Consider the following 12,976-nt stretch of genomic DNA (forward strand, 5'->3'; position numbering starts at 1 on the left):
CTTCAGTTCCGAAAGCTCTGAATGGATATTACTCGTGCTATTGAATACGGCAGTAACGCTGGCTAAAATATTGTTAGTCAGCTTCAGCTGCTATCTGAGCACTGAACAAAGGTACAGAAAAAATGTTAACCTGACGTAGCACATATATATAACCCTTTTCATCTCAGTAAAGTTACCCGACCAAAGGATAGAGGGCGCTGGCTCCCTCGCCTCCATTAGGTGGCTTCAATTTGGTTGGCTTCGGTTTTAGCGCGGTCGCGGCTGTATTTATGTTTTATGTCACTTGCACCTAATTTCGAGATACAAATGTGCCTGTTACAGCACACAACCAAGAAAACAATGGCCGCGAGCCACCATAAAACCGCGAAGTAGTTTCGAGTCATAACTGCGGACCTTTTTACGAATACGTTACGGTGCATCCGGTCATGTTCGTAATTAATTTTGGTTAGGTTCGGTGGCGAAACATGTGATGCACAAGAAGGATTTCCATCATATACGTCCCTACCCACTGACCCTAGTCTACAGAAAAATAAAATAATGAGGTGACTAATCTGTAGATGCATGATAAAAATGCAGGTCCAAAACCCGAATAAGAACCTGCTGAATTGCGAAAAACGCATGAAGTCGCAAGTACACTGCTCACTGTCTAATGTTCGCAGGCACCACCTTTTTGTGAACGGAATTGGAAATGCCTCCTCTATTAACCCAGATATTCTATATATATATATATATATATATATATATATATATATATTAGAATATCTGGGTTAATAGAGGAGACATTTCCAGTCTCGTCCAGGTATAGATATTGTTACAGGCTCACTGGAGTCAACTTCAGTTCCGGCTGACGGAATGCCACTTAACGTTCTCTAGGGCACCATTCTACTCCTCGTCCTCCTCTTCGTCGGCCTCTAACACTCTCCCCCTCCGTCGTAAAAGTTACCACAGCACAAAAAGCAATTCATCGGCCCCTTGGTTCCCACAATTCACTGACCCGGAGAAGAAGGAGGGGCACTTGTGCGTGGGATGTACATTTTCAGGTGATGCACATGCGCTGAAAATGTCTTGGTCTTCCGTGAAGTTCCCCATTCTCGAACTTCATAGGTTAGTGGTCCAATTTTCTTTGTGACTTCGCAGGGACCCCTATACCTAGGCAGAAGCTTTGTGCTCGACCTTTCTTTCGCTGTTCCCTCCGAACCAGGACCAAGTCACCCGAAAATAGACGGGGTGTTGAGCCAGGAGCGCTTTATCGAGATGCCGCACGCTGTTGAGAATGTAATATAGCCATTCTTGCTCGTTCTCGTGCGTCATCTAGACGGTGTTAAAAGTTATTGTCAGCAAAATCGTTTCCCCTATTCCGCCACGTTACAGATGATGAGCATTCTTGAGGAAGCACCGCCGTTCTACCATGAACAAGCTGAAATGGTGTATAAGTGGTGCTTGACTGCTTCACGGTATTCATCGCGAACGCGGCAAAAGGAACAAAAGTGTCCCAATCAGTCTGTTTGACATTTACGTACGAATAAAGAATTCCAGCAATTGTTTTGTTAGCTCGCTCAACGAACCCGTTCGTCTGCGGTCGGTAGGGAGCTGCTTTAGCATGAGTTATGCCTTGAGAGGCTAGCTCTTCTGAGAAAACGGCAGAGGTAAAAGCTGTACCTCGATCAGTTATGATCATCCGTGGCACTCCGTGTCGCAGGAGAAGCTGGGTTCTAAGGAACCGCACGACTTCTTCGGTTGAGGTACTGGCCAGGGGGCATAACTCTATACATTTAATAAGATGATCTACCGCCACTAGAATGAAGCGGTTGCCGCCTGATGTACGTGGAAAAGGCCCGAGATGGTCGATTCCCTACACCTCGAATGGAGCCTCAGGCGGTGGTATGGGGTGAAGTTCACATGGCTTGCTTGTATTTGGTGACTTGCGTTGCTGACATTGTGAGCAAGAGGCTACGTAGCTTGCCACGTCCTTTCGAAGCCCAGACCACCAGTACCTTTCTAATATCTTCTGGAAAGTTTTGTCACGGCCTAGATGCCCCGCCGTAGGGTCGTCGTGACAAAGATGCAGTACCGCTCCGCGTAGTGAAGAAGGGACAACTGGCACCCAATGTTTAGTGCTGGAACTGCGATGGCAAAGTAACCCGGCACGAATCTGGTACGCTTTACGTAGGCGATTAGTCGTGGGTGGTACGTCAGTCGTTTGAAGTCGAGACACGATGTCCTGGATTTCACAATATTGTTCCTGGCCTGCGTTCAAATTAAATGTAGACGCACAAAAGCAAGCATCGTGGTCAAGAGAATCCGGCATGTCCTTCATCGGATGACGAGATAGAAAGTCTGCATCTTGGTGTTCTTTGCCACTCCGATGAACAATTGTGGAGTTATGTTCCTGAAGTAAAATCGACCAACGAGCTAGTTTGGCCGTTAGATCTTTCTTGGTTTGGAGCCGTGTCAAGGCTGAGTTATCGGTCACAACAGTGAAGTGTCGCCCGTAGAGATATGGCCGGAAGTGTTGCACTGACCAGACTAGTGCAAGACACTCAAGCTCTGAAGAATGATACCGCTGTTCTGCGTCCGTCAGACGGCGACTTGCGTATGAAACAAAACGTTGCTTGTCGTCGTCATCTTGTTGCAACAAAACAGCACCGAGTACCTGTCCACTGGCATCTGTGTGGAGATAGGTCGCCTTAGCAGGGTCAAAGTAGGCGAGAACCGGGGCACTCAACAAGCACTCTTCAGGTCTTCAAAGGAAGCTTGTTCCTCTGCTGTCCATCGCCAGGGTACATTCTTGCGTAGCAGACGGGTCGTTGGAGCCGCACGGCGCGCATAGTCAGAAATGAATCGGCGGAAATATGATGCGAATCCCTGGAAACGTTTTACTTCCTTTAATGATGTTGGAACAGGATACTCTGCGAAGGCTTGAAGCTTGACAGGATCTGATGTAATCCCTCTTTTCGATACAACGTGTCCAAGGTAGGTTACCTCTTTATACCCAAAGTAACACTTTTCCGATTTCAGGCGCAGATTGGCAGAGGAGAGCGCATCCAATACTGATGTGAGTCTTTGGAGGTGTTCATCAAATGTGCTTCCATAGACGATTACGTCATCTAGGTATACGAGTGTCATGGTCCACTTCAGGTGGCCTAGCACCCTGTCCATTAATCTCTGAAATGTTGCAGGTGCATTACACAGCCCAAAAGGCATTCTTGTAAACTGGTACAGTTCATCAGGTGTTACAAACGCAGATTTTTCTGCATCCTTGGGGTCCAGCGCAACCTGCAAGTATCCTGATAGGAGATCCAAGGTGATGAAATATTCTGATCCCTGTAGTCGATCCAGGGCATCATCCAAGCGAGGTAGGGGGTACACATCCTGTTTCGTAAGGCTGTTGATTTTTCTATAGTCAACACAAAACCGGATTGCACCATCTTTTTTTCGGACGAGCACCACTGGAGAGGACCATGGGCTTGATGGAGGAACGACCACCCCTTGTTGAATCATGTCCTTAACTTGCGTTTGAATAACACTCCGTTCGGAAGGAGCAAACCTACGCTGTGATTGGTGAGTCGGTCGACTGTCCCCAGTGTCGATGGAATGCTCGACTAAAGACGTGCAGCCGAGTTCATTTGGAGAAAGTACGATGCAGCTACGATGACGTTGAAGGAGCTGTCGAAGTGCTGCCATCTGTTCTGCGTCTAGGTCAGGATTAACATTAAATTTTTCCCATGGAAGACTGGGTATGTCTGCCTGTGAGTTGAATTCAAGTGCGACTGTATTCACCTGCACTTCAGGGCAGTAGGGCTGGGCGGTTCCGACTTGTTCCCCAGGTTTTAGCGTGATGTCGTTCAATCCAATATTTACAGCCAAGATGACGAAGTTTCCCCGCAGAGAAGATGCCAAAGTGTGGGGGGAGACAAACTCGTGTCCAGGTTTAGCTTGAAGGAGAGGTTCGTAGATGACGTCGCCGCTGAAGCTCTGGTCGGGCGTATTCACCGGAACCCACGCAGCAGAGCTCGGGGGTATGGTGACCGTTTTGCACACGTAGACGCTGCTTGTCACAGGTGTGATACTTGCTGTGTCGGTGCCAAGCAAAGCTCGAAGCACTTTCTGGGCGTGGTCTAGCAAATCTCTCAGAAGTGCAGTGGTGACATTCCATACGTTGAAGATAACTCGAGCGGCGCCAAGATGTAGCTTGTGCCTTGATAAGAACTTACTGTGGTCAATTGTCGATGTTGCGATTCTGTTGACTCTTGAATCCGGAAACTCATTATTAAGAAAGTTATTCTTACGACACCACTCGTAGCCAAGCACTACCGGGCAAACAGAGTTCTCGAGCACCACGAACTCCACTGGTGATGTACTCTCAACTGTTTTCACTTGCAAAGTGAGGATACCCAGAGTGTGAATTGCAGTACCGTTCACAGTGAACAATCCAAGTGACGTCGGACGAAGACGTGCGTCTGCTGGAACCAGGGATGATGCCAGAACGTTCACTGCTGCTCCAGTGTCAAGAAGAGCATCTTGGTATCCAATACATTCGATCCAAACAGTAAATTTTGGAACCGACGATTGGTTACTTGCCACTGATGTCAGAGAAAGTTTTAGGGGAGTTACTGAAGAAAGCACCGTGCCCGTTTCACCGTTAACCTTGGAAGCTTGATCAGTGGCCTTAGACCGGGCTGGTTGTTGTGTAGGATTGTATTTCCTACTACCATGCCGCCTTTTGGGCGCCGAGATAAGGCAAAAAGTGGTGATGGTGGCTCTTGTAGATGCCTAGCCCTCTGCACAAACTCTGTGGCCCTTTGAGCAGTTGCCGCTTTTAGCGCTTGATCCAGGGCATCTTTAACGTTTGTAGGTCGTGAAAGACGTACAAATACTTGAACTTCTGGATCAGCTATTGCGCTTGCTTACAAAATCGGAGGTGCCAATCTTATTCTTTGCGTCTGTTGGGGCTCCAGGATGTGCCTTGCCAAATCAATCGCTGGATGTCGGCTGCCAGCTCCTGGAGGGTTTCGTGAGGGCGCTGACGGCGTAAACTTAACTCCGAGCTGTGCACTTGTTGGAGATGTCTATCTCCAAAACGTCGCTCCAGTGCTTCACGTAGAGACGGGAATGATAGGGGAATACCATCGAATTGGTAAAGCACATCTAGAGCTGGTCCTTGCAACTGGGAGACGAGCGCGTGAACTTTGTCGTCTTCCGTCCAGCCGTTGGCTTGTGCAATAATTTCAGCCTGGTACAGATAAAGGTGAACTGGTACGCTGCCGTCGAAGGGTTTTAACTTCAGTGACAGATTAGTCCTTGCACGGGTACCTCGGTTCACATTCGTCAAGGGGCTAACTGTTGAAACGATCTAACCTTCATCCAGAGCCGATGGACAGGTGTTGAGGTCATCTACAGAAATCCCCAAAGCGTCCCTTTGTGGCCCATTGATGTCACTCGGAAGAACATTCAAACCAGTTTGAAGGCGTTGTAGCTGCGTTGGAACGCTCATGGAGAAGTCATTTTCAGCTGCTCGCTGCGAAGTGTTGCCGGAGTGGGACGTAACGTGCACTGGATTCGCCATCGAAGTTTAGAAGTGATCCGACCGCTGCCACCAAAATGTTACAGGCTCACTGGAATCAACTTCAGTTCCGGCTGACGGAATGCCACTTAACGTTCTCTAGGGCACCATTCTACTCCCCGTCCTCCTCTTCGTCGGCCTCTAACAATATATATATATATGGGCTGTTTTTTAATTATTTTTTTAGCATACAAGTATTTGAGAAATATTTCAATAGGCATCCGTAGGTCGGATGGGAAATTTCTTTAGCTGTTGGCCCTACTGAGGTACTTATTAACAGCATTTCACAACGTTGGCGTTAGAAAATAAACTATTTGTTTTACTAAGATTTGATTACAACGTATTCAGCATATGAGAGATAAGTGACGGGCCCATAGGTGGAGTATAAAATTTTGCATTTACTTAATATTTGAAAAATCAAATTAAAGGGCTTCAGAGAAGTGCCCTCCTGTATGTTTGGCTGAGGTTGAATGTTTGGCACCGCTTCATAAGCTTGTGTGGACCGATATTCATTGAAACTGACGCGATCTGGGATAAACAACGCTGAACTCAGGTGATGTCCATGTCGATGGCTTGTTTCCGGCATCACATAATGCAAGCCCTAGGCACTCTCAAGCTGCCTGTGAAAAATTGTTTTGATATTTCTGAAGTTAACTGAATTGAATATGTTAAACAAATCTGTTAAAACACTTCAGTGACTGGAGATATTGGACCGAGCATGGTGTACAATTTTTATAAAATCATAAATAAACAAATCAAGCAACTGTTTATATCGCAATAACAATGAAGAATACAGGAATGAAAAGTTGCATTAGTTGGTAATAATACATATTGAAAAACAGCGCGAATAACACACGGACAAACAGCGCTTCGTCCTGTGTGCCCCCTTCTCTTTGACCGTGTGTTATTCGCGCTATTTTTCAACATCAATTATGAGTGCCTGCACAGCTAGGTTTAATATAGTGAATAGACAAATCACCTGATGTGTACGTTATAATTATCCCAAACATCAGATAAAATGTGAGTTAAAAGTTTCTTACCCGTCTTATATGTCCAATATAATCAAAACAAATACTTTCAATTTGTTAGGAATGCAAAACATTATGCATTCAGGAAAAAACAGATAGATTCACGTACTGAGTATGTTTGTCAGATTCCTTAATATCTTAAATGTGGGATTATAATTATACATTGCGCTATACTTATTTTGAACATTCCGCCACTTTAACTGATCAAAGTTTCGATGTCAAAAATAATTGGGCTCAATGTACGCCAGGGCTGACGCTGATTCCTGTACCTTCTCCCTTGGCAGACGTATCCGCCACGCCGACCAAGAAACATTCAAAATGTGTTACAAAATTAATTTCAGATGTCGTAGAACACATAATGATGGCATTAAATTAAGTTGTAAATGTAAGGATCTGGTTACACCCCTAGTGAAAAATCCATTTGTTTGGGAAATTCCTTGTGTCCAATAAACATATATGAATCCTACAAAATATATAAGAACATATAGGAACCATAAAAGAACTATATAAAAAGCATATAAAATATATGGGCCATAAAAAAAAAGCGAATGAGAAGTTTCTCATAAGCTTCTTATATGGTTCTTATTTGTTCTTAAATATCTTCTATAGTTTTTCGATAGTTCTTATATGTTCTTATATATCTTGCATGATTTATATGTGCTTGTTGGACACAAACATTTCTCATACAAATGAGATTTTTCAATAAATACTTTACACGATAAGGCGAGCAACGTGTTGAAACGCGACGATAAACACGAATGCAACGCCTTCGCCAAGGAGCGTAGGGTAGAGGGGAGCGACGAGTTGAAGCCACCTTATGGCGGCCGCGTCACATGATTCCAAGATGGCAGCGTCCATGAGACGCTGGCTGAAAAAGTGTATATAAAAATATATATATATATATAAATATTGCAATGTCACTGATTTGTTCTCTGATCCAAGTGCTGCAACATTTTTTTTCAATAGCCAAACAATAAAGTGGCAGATGTTTTACGTGCGGAAGCCTACAGGGTGCCCCTCCCCCTCTCCAAAAAGTTACTTGTTTATGTTTTTACTACAAAAACAAGCTACCCATCGTTCAACGCTGAGTCTTCACCTAAACGTAGCGCAAGAGTTCAGCACCAGATGCTAAAGCTTCACCACCAACCGTTATGTTATACAAAACGATTTAACTGATATTTTGGAATTTTCAGTGGGAAAATGGCGGCAGACAGAGCTCTCGAATGCATGGAGCTCTATGGCGCCGGTTAACGAAAAGGGGCAGTAAGGGGCGCAATTTTCCCATTAAAATTTCAGGAAACCGCTTATAACTTTTTAACAAGACAACGGCTACTGCCGGAACTTTGTTATCTGGTTAGTACCTCTAGCGTTTCATTTGGGCGCAGGATGAACATCCGGCGATGCATAGTTTATTTTTGCAACAAAAAACAACGCTGTACATTTGTTCTTGAAGGGGGGGGGGGGGGTAGTCACACGCTGTACTCTATGGAACGTTGTGTGTCTTTCTTCTCCGGCTTATACAGGGTGTTTCAGAGAACTCAGGCCAAATCGCTCCCGCGAAAACTAAGAATCGCACAGAAAAAAAGGTTCATGCCGTGTTGGTGTCTGCCCAAAAGCCTATTTAGGAAAAATAATAGCGTTTGGAAAAAATAGTTTTTATTTTGTTTTTTTAGAAAATAACTTTTTATTTCTCCATTTCAAGGCCATGGTTTCAATTAGAAACTTACTGGGCATCATCAATAAACCCTATATCAACCGTTTTTCGACAAGTATAAATCATGCCGAGCATTTTACCATGTTTTGAAAAACCCTTCAATTCTGACGTACTCTGGTTTCGGATTCTTATCCAAGCGCATTTTGGCGGCAGCTGTCCTGCCCTCCGACGGCTGAAGCGCGGAACCAAGGCTAGACAATTCGCTATACTTCGTTTCAGCTTCGGGCCGAGCGCGGCTGATGTTATGAGCCGAAGGGCCAATCAAACAGCGAAAGAGGCACAACGTCATGGCGTGTTCCCTGCAGTTGATAGGACTAGCCGGTATTCGCCGTCTCTCTGTGCGTGCTCCTCCGCCGGCTATTCCTATGAAGCGCGGAGAGCACGCCATGACGTTGCGCTTTTTGCGCTGTTTCATTGGCCCTTTGGCTCATATCATCGTCCGCGCTCGGACATAAGGTGAAACGAAGTATGGCTTCGCCCGCCCGCCCTCCCGCTTCCCTTCCCTCTCTCCTAAAAAAACAAAGAAGTGTAGCCCGCGCGCGTGGCCAGGCGGTAAGGAACGTCTCGCTGTTCGGAATAGCATGACATTGCAAGATTGAGCTTTGACTTTTGGGCTGGCATTGGTTCCACGCTTCAGCCGTCGGAGGGCAGGACAGCTGCCGGAAAGATGCAGTTTGATAAGAATCCGAAACTAGGCATGGGCAGAGACAGAGGCGATCCTGGGCGAGCTGCAGAATGGCTTTCGATGGGAAGACGCCTATACTTCGTCTCACCCTACGATGGACTAAGAGCAAAAGCTACGGACCGCCAGATCCAATCACGAGCCACTTAGAAATGCGTGGTATTGCGCCTTGATGCACGGATCATTGCCCGCATCGCAGATCACCGCTGGGGATGGGCGGACAGACTGTTTGCAGCGTCGAAGCTAGAGAAATGATGCAGCGTTTTTGGGTTTGGAGCATTATTCGTCCCCCCCCTAATCAAAGGTAGGCATGTCATAGTTTAGCGTAGAACGTGATTGGACCTGGCGGCCCGTGGCTTTGGCCTTTAGTCCATCGTAGGATGAGACAAAGTATAGAGGACAATCTACTTGTGCTGACTCAGGCTATCGAGATCGCCAAGCAGGAGAACCGCCCCTGTTACCTCTGTTTTCTCAATGTCAGCAAGGCTTACGACACGGTGGAACATCGAAAACTGTGCACGCAGTTGGCAGAGCGGGGACTCAGCAGTGAGTGGATAGACCTCTTGAGAGAAGTGTACAGAGGGACGGCGGTGGTGGCACAGTGGCAGCAGGAGACAACACATCCAGTGACCTTGTTTGTTTGTTTGTTTATACCTCTATTTAAGCCGTAACTGTAAAGAGATGTCTCAGGGGACATGACTAAAGCCATAAATGCCTGACGGGTCCATGCCACCCTTTTGGCAGCCCTAAAGGCTTGAAACAGGACCGCCATCTGTCGCCGCTGCTGTTTATGCAGTACATAACAGGAATCGAAAGGCGGCTGCAGGAGAGTGGGGAGGGCTTCTCACTGGAATATTTGGAAAGTGGGGAAAGGAAGGAAGAAAAACCTCCCGAGACTCATCTACGCCGACGATATGATGCTGATGGCCGACTCACTTCAGGGCCTACAGGGGCTCATGAACGAGTCTTGTGCAATGGAAGAGGCCCTGGGGCTCAGCTTCAGTTCGCACAAATCTGGGCTGATGGCCTTTGGGGCACCAGAGGAAAACGGGACGGCCAACCTGTCCATTCTGGCCAACTCTGTACCGTGGGTGGACCGCTACATATACCTTGGTATAAACCTACAGGCGGGACACCGCTACCTCCTAGAACACGAGATGAAGGTCAAGGCGAAGAGCAGGAGGAACAAGGGCATAGCAACGGCCCGGGCTTTCTGGGGATATAACCGATACGAGGTTACCCCAGGTGTGGAAGATGGTGGCGGTGCCGGGGCTCACGTTCGGGCAACTCGGTCTTGTGCCTGTCATCAGGTACCCGCCAATAGCTCGAGGTCCGTCAGAGGGAGGTGGGAAGGTTGGCACTAGGAACAAGCCAAACAGCACCGAGCGAGGCCGTCCAAGGCGACATGGGTTGGTCCGGTTCTAAGGCCAGGGAGGCCCGAGCTAAGCTGAGCTTCGAGCGACACCTCAGCCGAATGAGCGAAGAGCGCTGGGCCAGACGAAATCTCAAGTACGTGCACCTTCGGTCTGTCCCGACCCAATAGGTGCGACGGACGCGCCAGCTGGCACAGCGGCGCGTCCCTCGCACGTCGACCAGGTCAGCAGCCCACCCCTCTACACAGCCACGGAGCAGGCGGAACTAGAGCAGAGCATCCGCACGAGGGTGATCGAAAGCGAGACGCTGCGGTAGGCGGAAGCAGCACTTCGGAAACCAGCGCTGGTCCTGTATGCCAGAGAGAAACAGGAGGTGAAGCGAATATCTTTCATGGACAACAGCAAGGGCAGTGCACTGCTTTCGGATACCCGAAGCGGCATGTTGCGGACTCGCGTGCTCCGCGCGAAGTACACGGACGTGGAAGTGAAGTGTGTCATGTGCGTGCAGGAAGCAGACGAGACAGCGGAGCACGTCATACTAGAATGCACGGGCCTGAAGCCGGACGTTACGTATAAACCAGACATGGCGGTGGCGCTGGGCTTTTGGGGCTTTGACTAACAATACGCCGCTGATAGTTCGCAGCAGGTGGAGGTGACGAAGAGGGGACTGGAGTGCTGGTGGAGGAGGGGAAGGGAACACGACTATGACATTGGTTAGTGTAGATACTAGACAGGCTAGATCCAGCGCTGCTGAGATCCCCCAATACAAAGTGGTTAGCCCCAAATCCAATCCAATCCATGAACGCTCATTAGACGCCAGTCACAAATGTAACAAGGTTTAATAATTAGTAACCGTTATGTTATGCGCCGGAAGTCATCGTCAGCTCGGAAGAGGCAGTGTTTTTGGAGTTTCGGCCCAAACGAAGTCATATGACGGGATAACACTCGTCGCAAAGTTGATGATTCTGCAGGATCCTTTCCGCACACTCTCGTTGTTCCTCCGCGGGGGGCAAAAAAACGTAAATATATTACGACGGATCCTCGGATCGTGCAACAGGGAACGGCATTATATAAATACTCCGGTGTATGGAAGAACATATGGATGTCTCTACCGGCTGGCCACATAGGACCAGGGCCGGGAGGGTTTGTCTTATGTTTTACTGCCCAGGGCCACACTGCAGGTATACCATGTTGCAGGTAGGGCGTCAGGTATCCGCTCGCTTGGGAAGATCTTCCCAGTTTCCATCCTTGCTAGCTGTACTGGTCGTTGACAGCGTGCTCCTCAGCAGTAGTTTGTTTTCATCTTCGTAAATGTGCCTTGTAGACACGTGATATCAAAAGCAAGCCAGTTTCCTATACATTCCGAAGCGATCTTCAAAGCTGTCAGTTTTCAGCTTGTTCCTTAGAGGCCGTAAAACAGCACGAGTTCATCAAAGCAGTATCCGGGTTGTGTATTTGACGGCTTCTGCAGGAAATAAAACGAAAAAGGAGGAAATCATATTAATCCAAAGAAAGGTACAGAATCAAAAATGGTTATAAAAAATGTTTTTTTTTGGAGGGCAGTTGAAATGGTTGTGTATTTGAGGGAATACACTGGCAATCTTTTGACCTAATATTTTAGATCACGAACATAAAAATTATTTTTTAATTTGATGTGGTGATTGCCGAATGCGCAACAATAATAATAATAATAATAATAATAAGCATAAAACTTATTGCTCTAGCTCATAAACCAGGTACAGACAATAATAATAATAATAATAATAATAATATTAATAATAATAACAATAATCGTTAATAACTAATTCTTAGAGTCAAGATCAAGTTCCAGGTCTTGTCAAAGCCTCAAGGGCTTGTGGGACTAGACTCAGCAGTAGCAGCAAGCATATTAAAAATGTTCACACCTGTCACGTACACACGCTCACACTCACACGCACAAACACGAATCACACACCGATGATATCTTCTCCTCAAGGCGCAGGTTCGCATTTCTGTCGGTCATAAAAATGAGCGGAAAAACACAGTCTCATCAAAAAAAGAATCCCGCACATACGCACATACACAGTAGCTCGAGAATACAATAAAGACCGTAGTCCTATCGGAAGCAGGAGCGAACTGCCATAGGCTAACATACTTCCTAAAAAAAAAAAAAAAAAATGTGCGCACATTTTTTTACAGAATTTTTTTTCTTTAGGAAAAAAAAAGAAGCTTTTTAAACTTTTTTAAAAGAAAAACGATAAATGATATGCGCAGTCACAGTTACTCTTAAAATTACACGGTTACTTTCAAGAAAAAAGCTTTTCATGCATTCTTATGATTTTCATCAAGAACAAAAAAAAATTATTCCTAGTAAGATACAAAATATTTCTACAATTACGTTCCCAATGATAGCTCGAAACGTGTAAAAAAAAACGTGAACCCAAAAAGATTTTTTTTTTATAGAACTAAGGTGGAAATAAAAGAAGATAGATGTCACTGTTTCAGCACATCAGAGAACATGCTGCTCAGACGTTTTTTCAACGTTTTATTTGAGTTAGTGGAAAGCAGTGGTTCTGGAAGATCATTAAAAATATTCGGGACATCAACTGTGCACAGACTTTCATCATAGTGAGATCT

The sequence above is a fragment of the Ixodes scapularis genome, unplaced genomic scaffold (assembly GCF_016920785.2).
Source record: "Ixodes scapularis isolate PalLabHiFi unplaced genomic scaffold, ASM1692078v2 PGA_scaffold5__190_contigs__length_132052651, whole genome shotgun sequence".
NCBI classification, from domain to species: Eukaryota; Metazoa; Arthropoda; class Arachnida; order Ixodida; family Ixodidae; genus Ixodes; species Ixodes scapularis.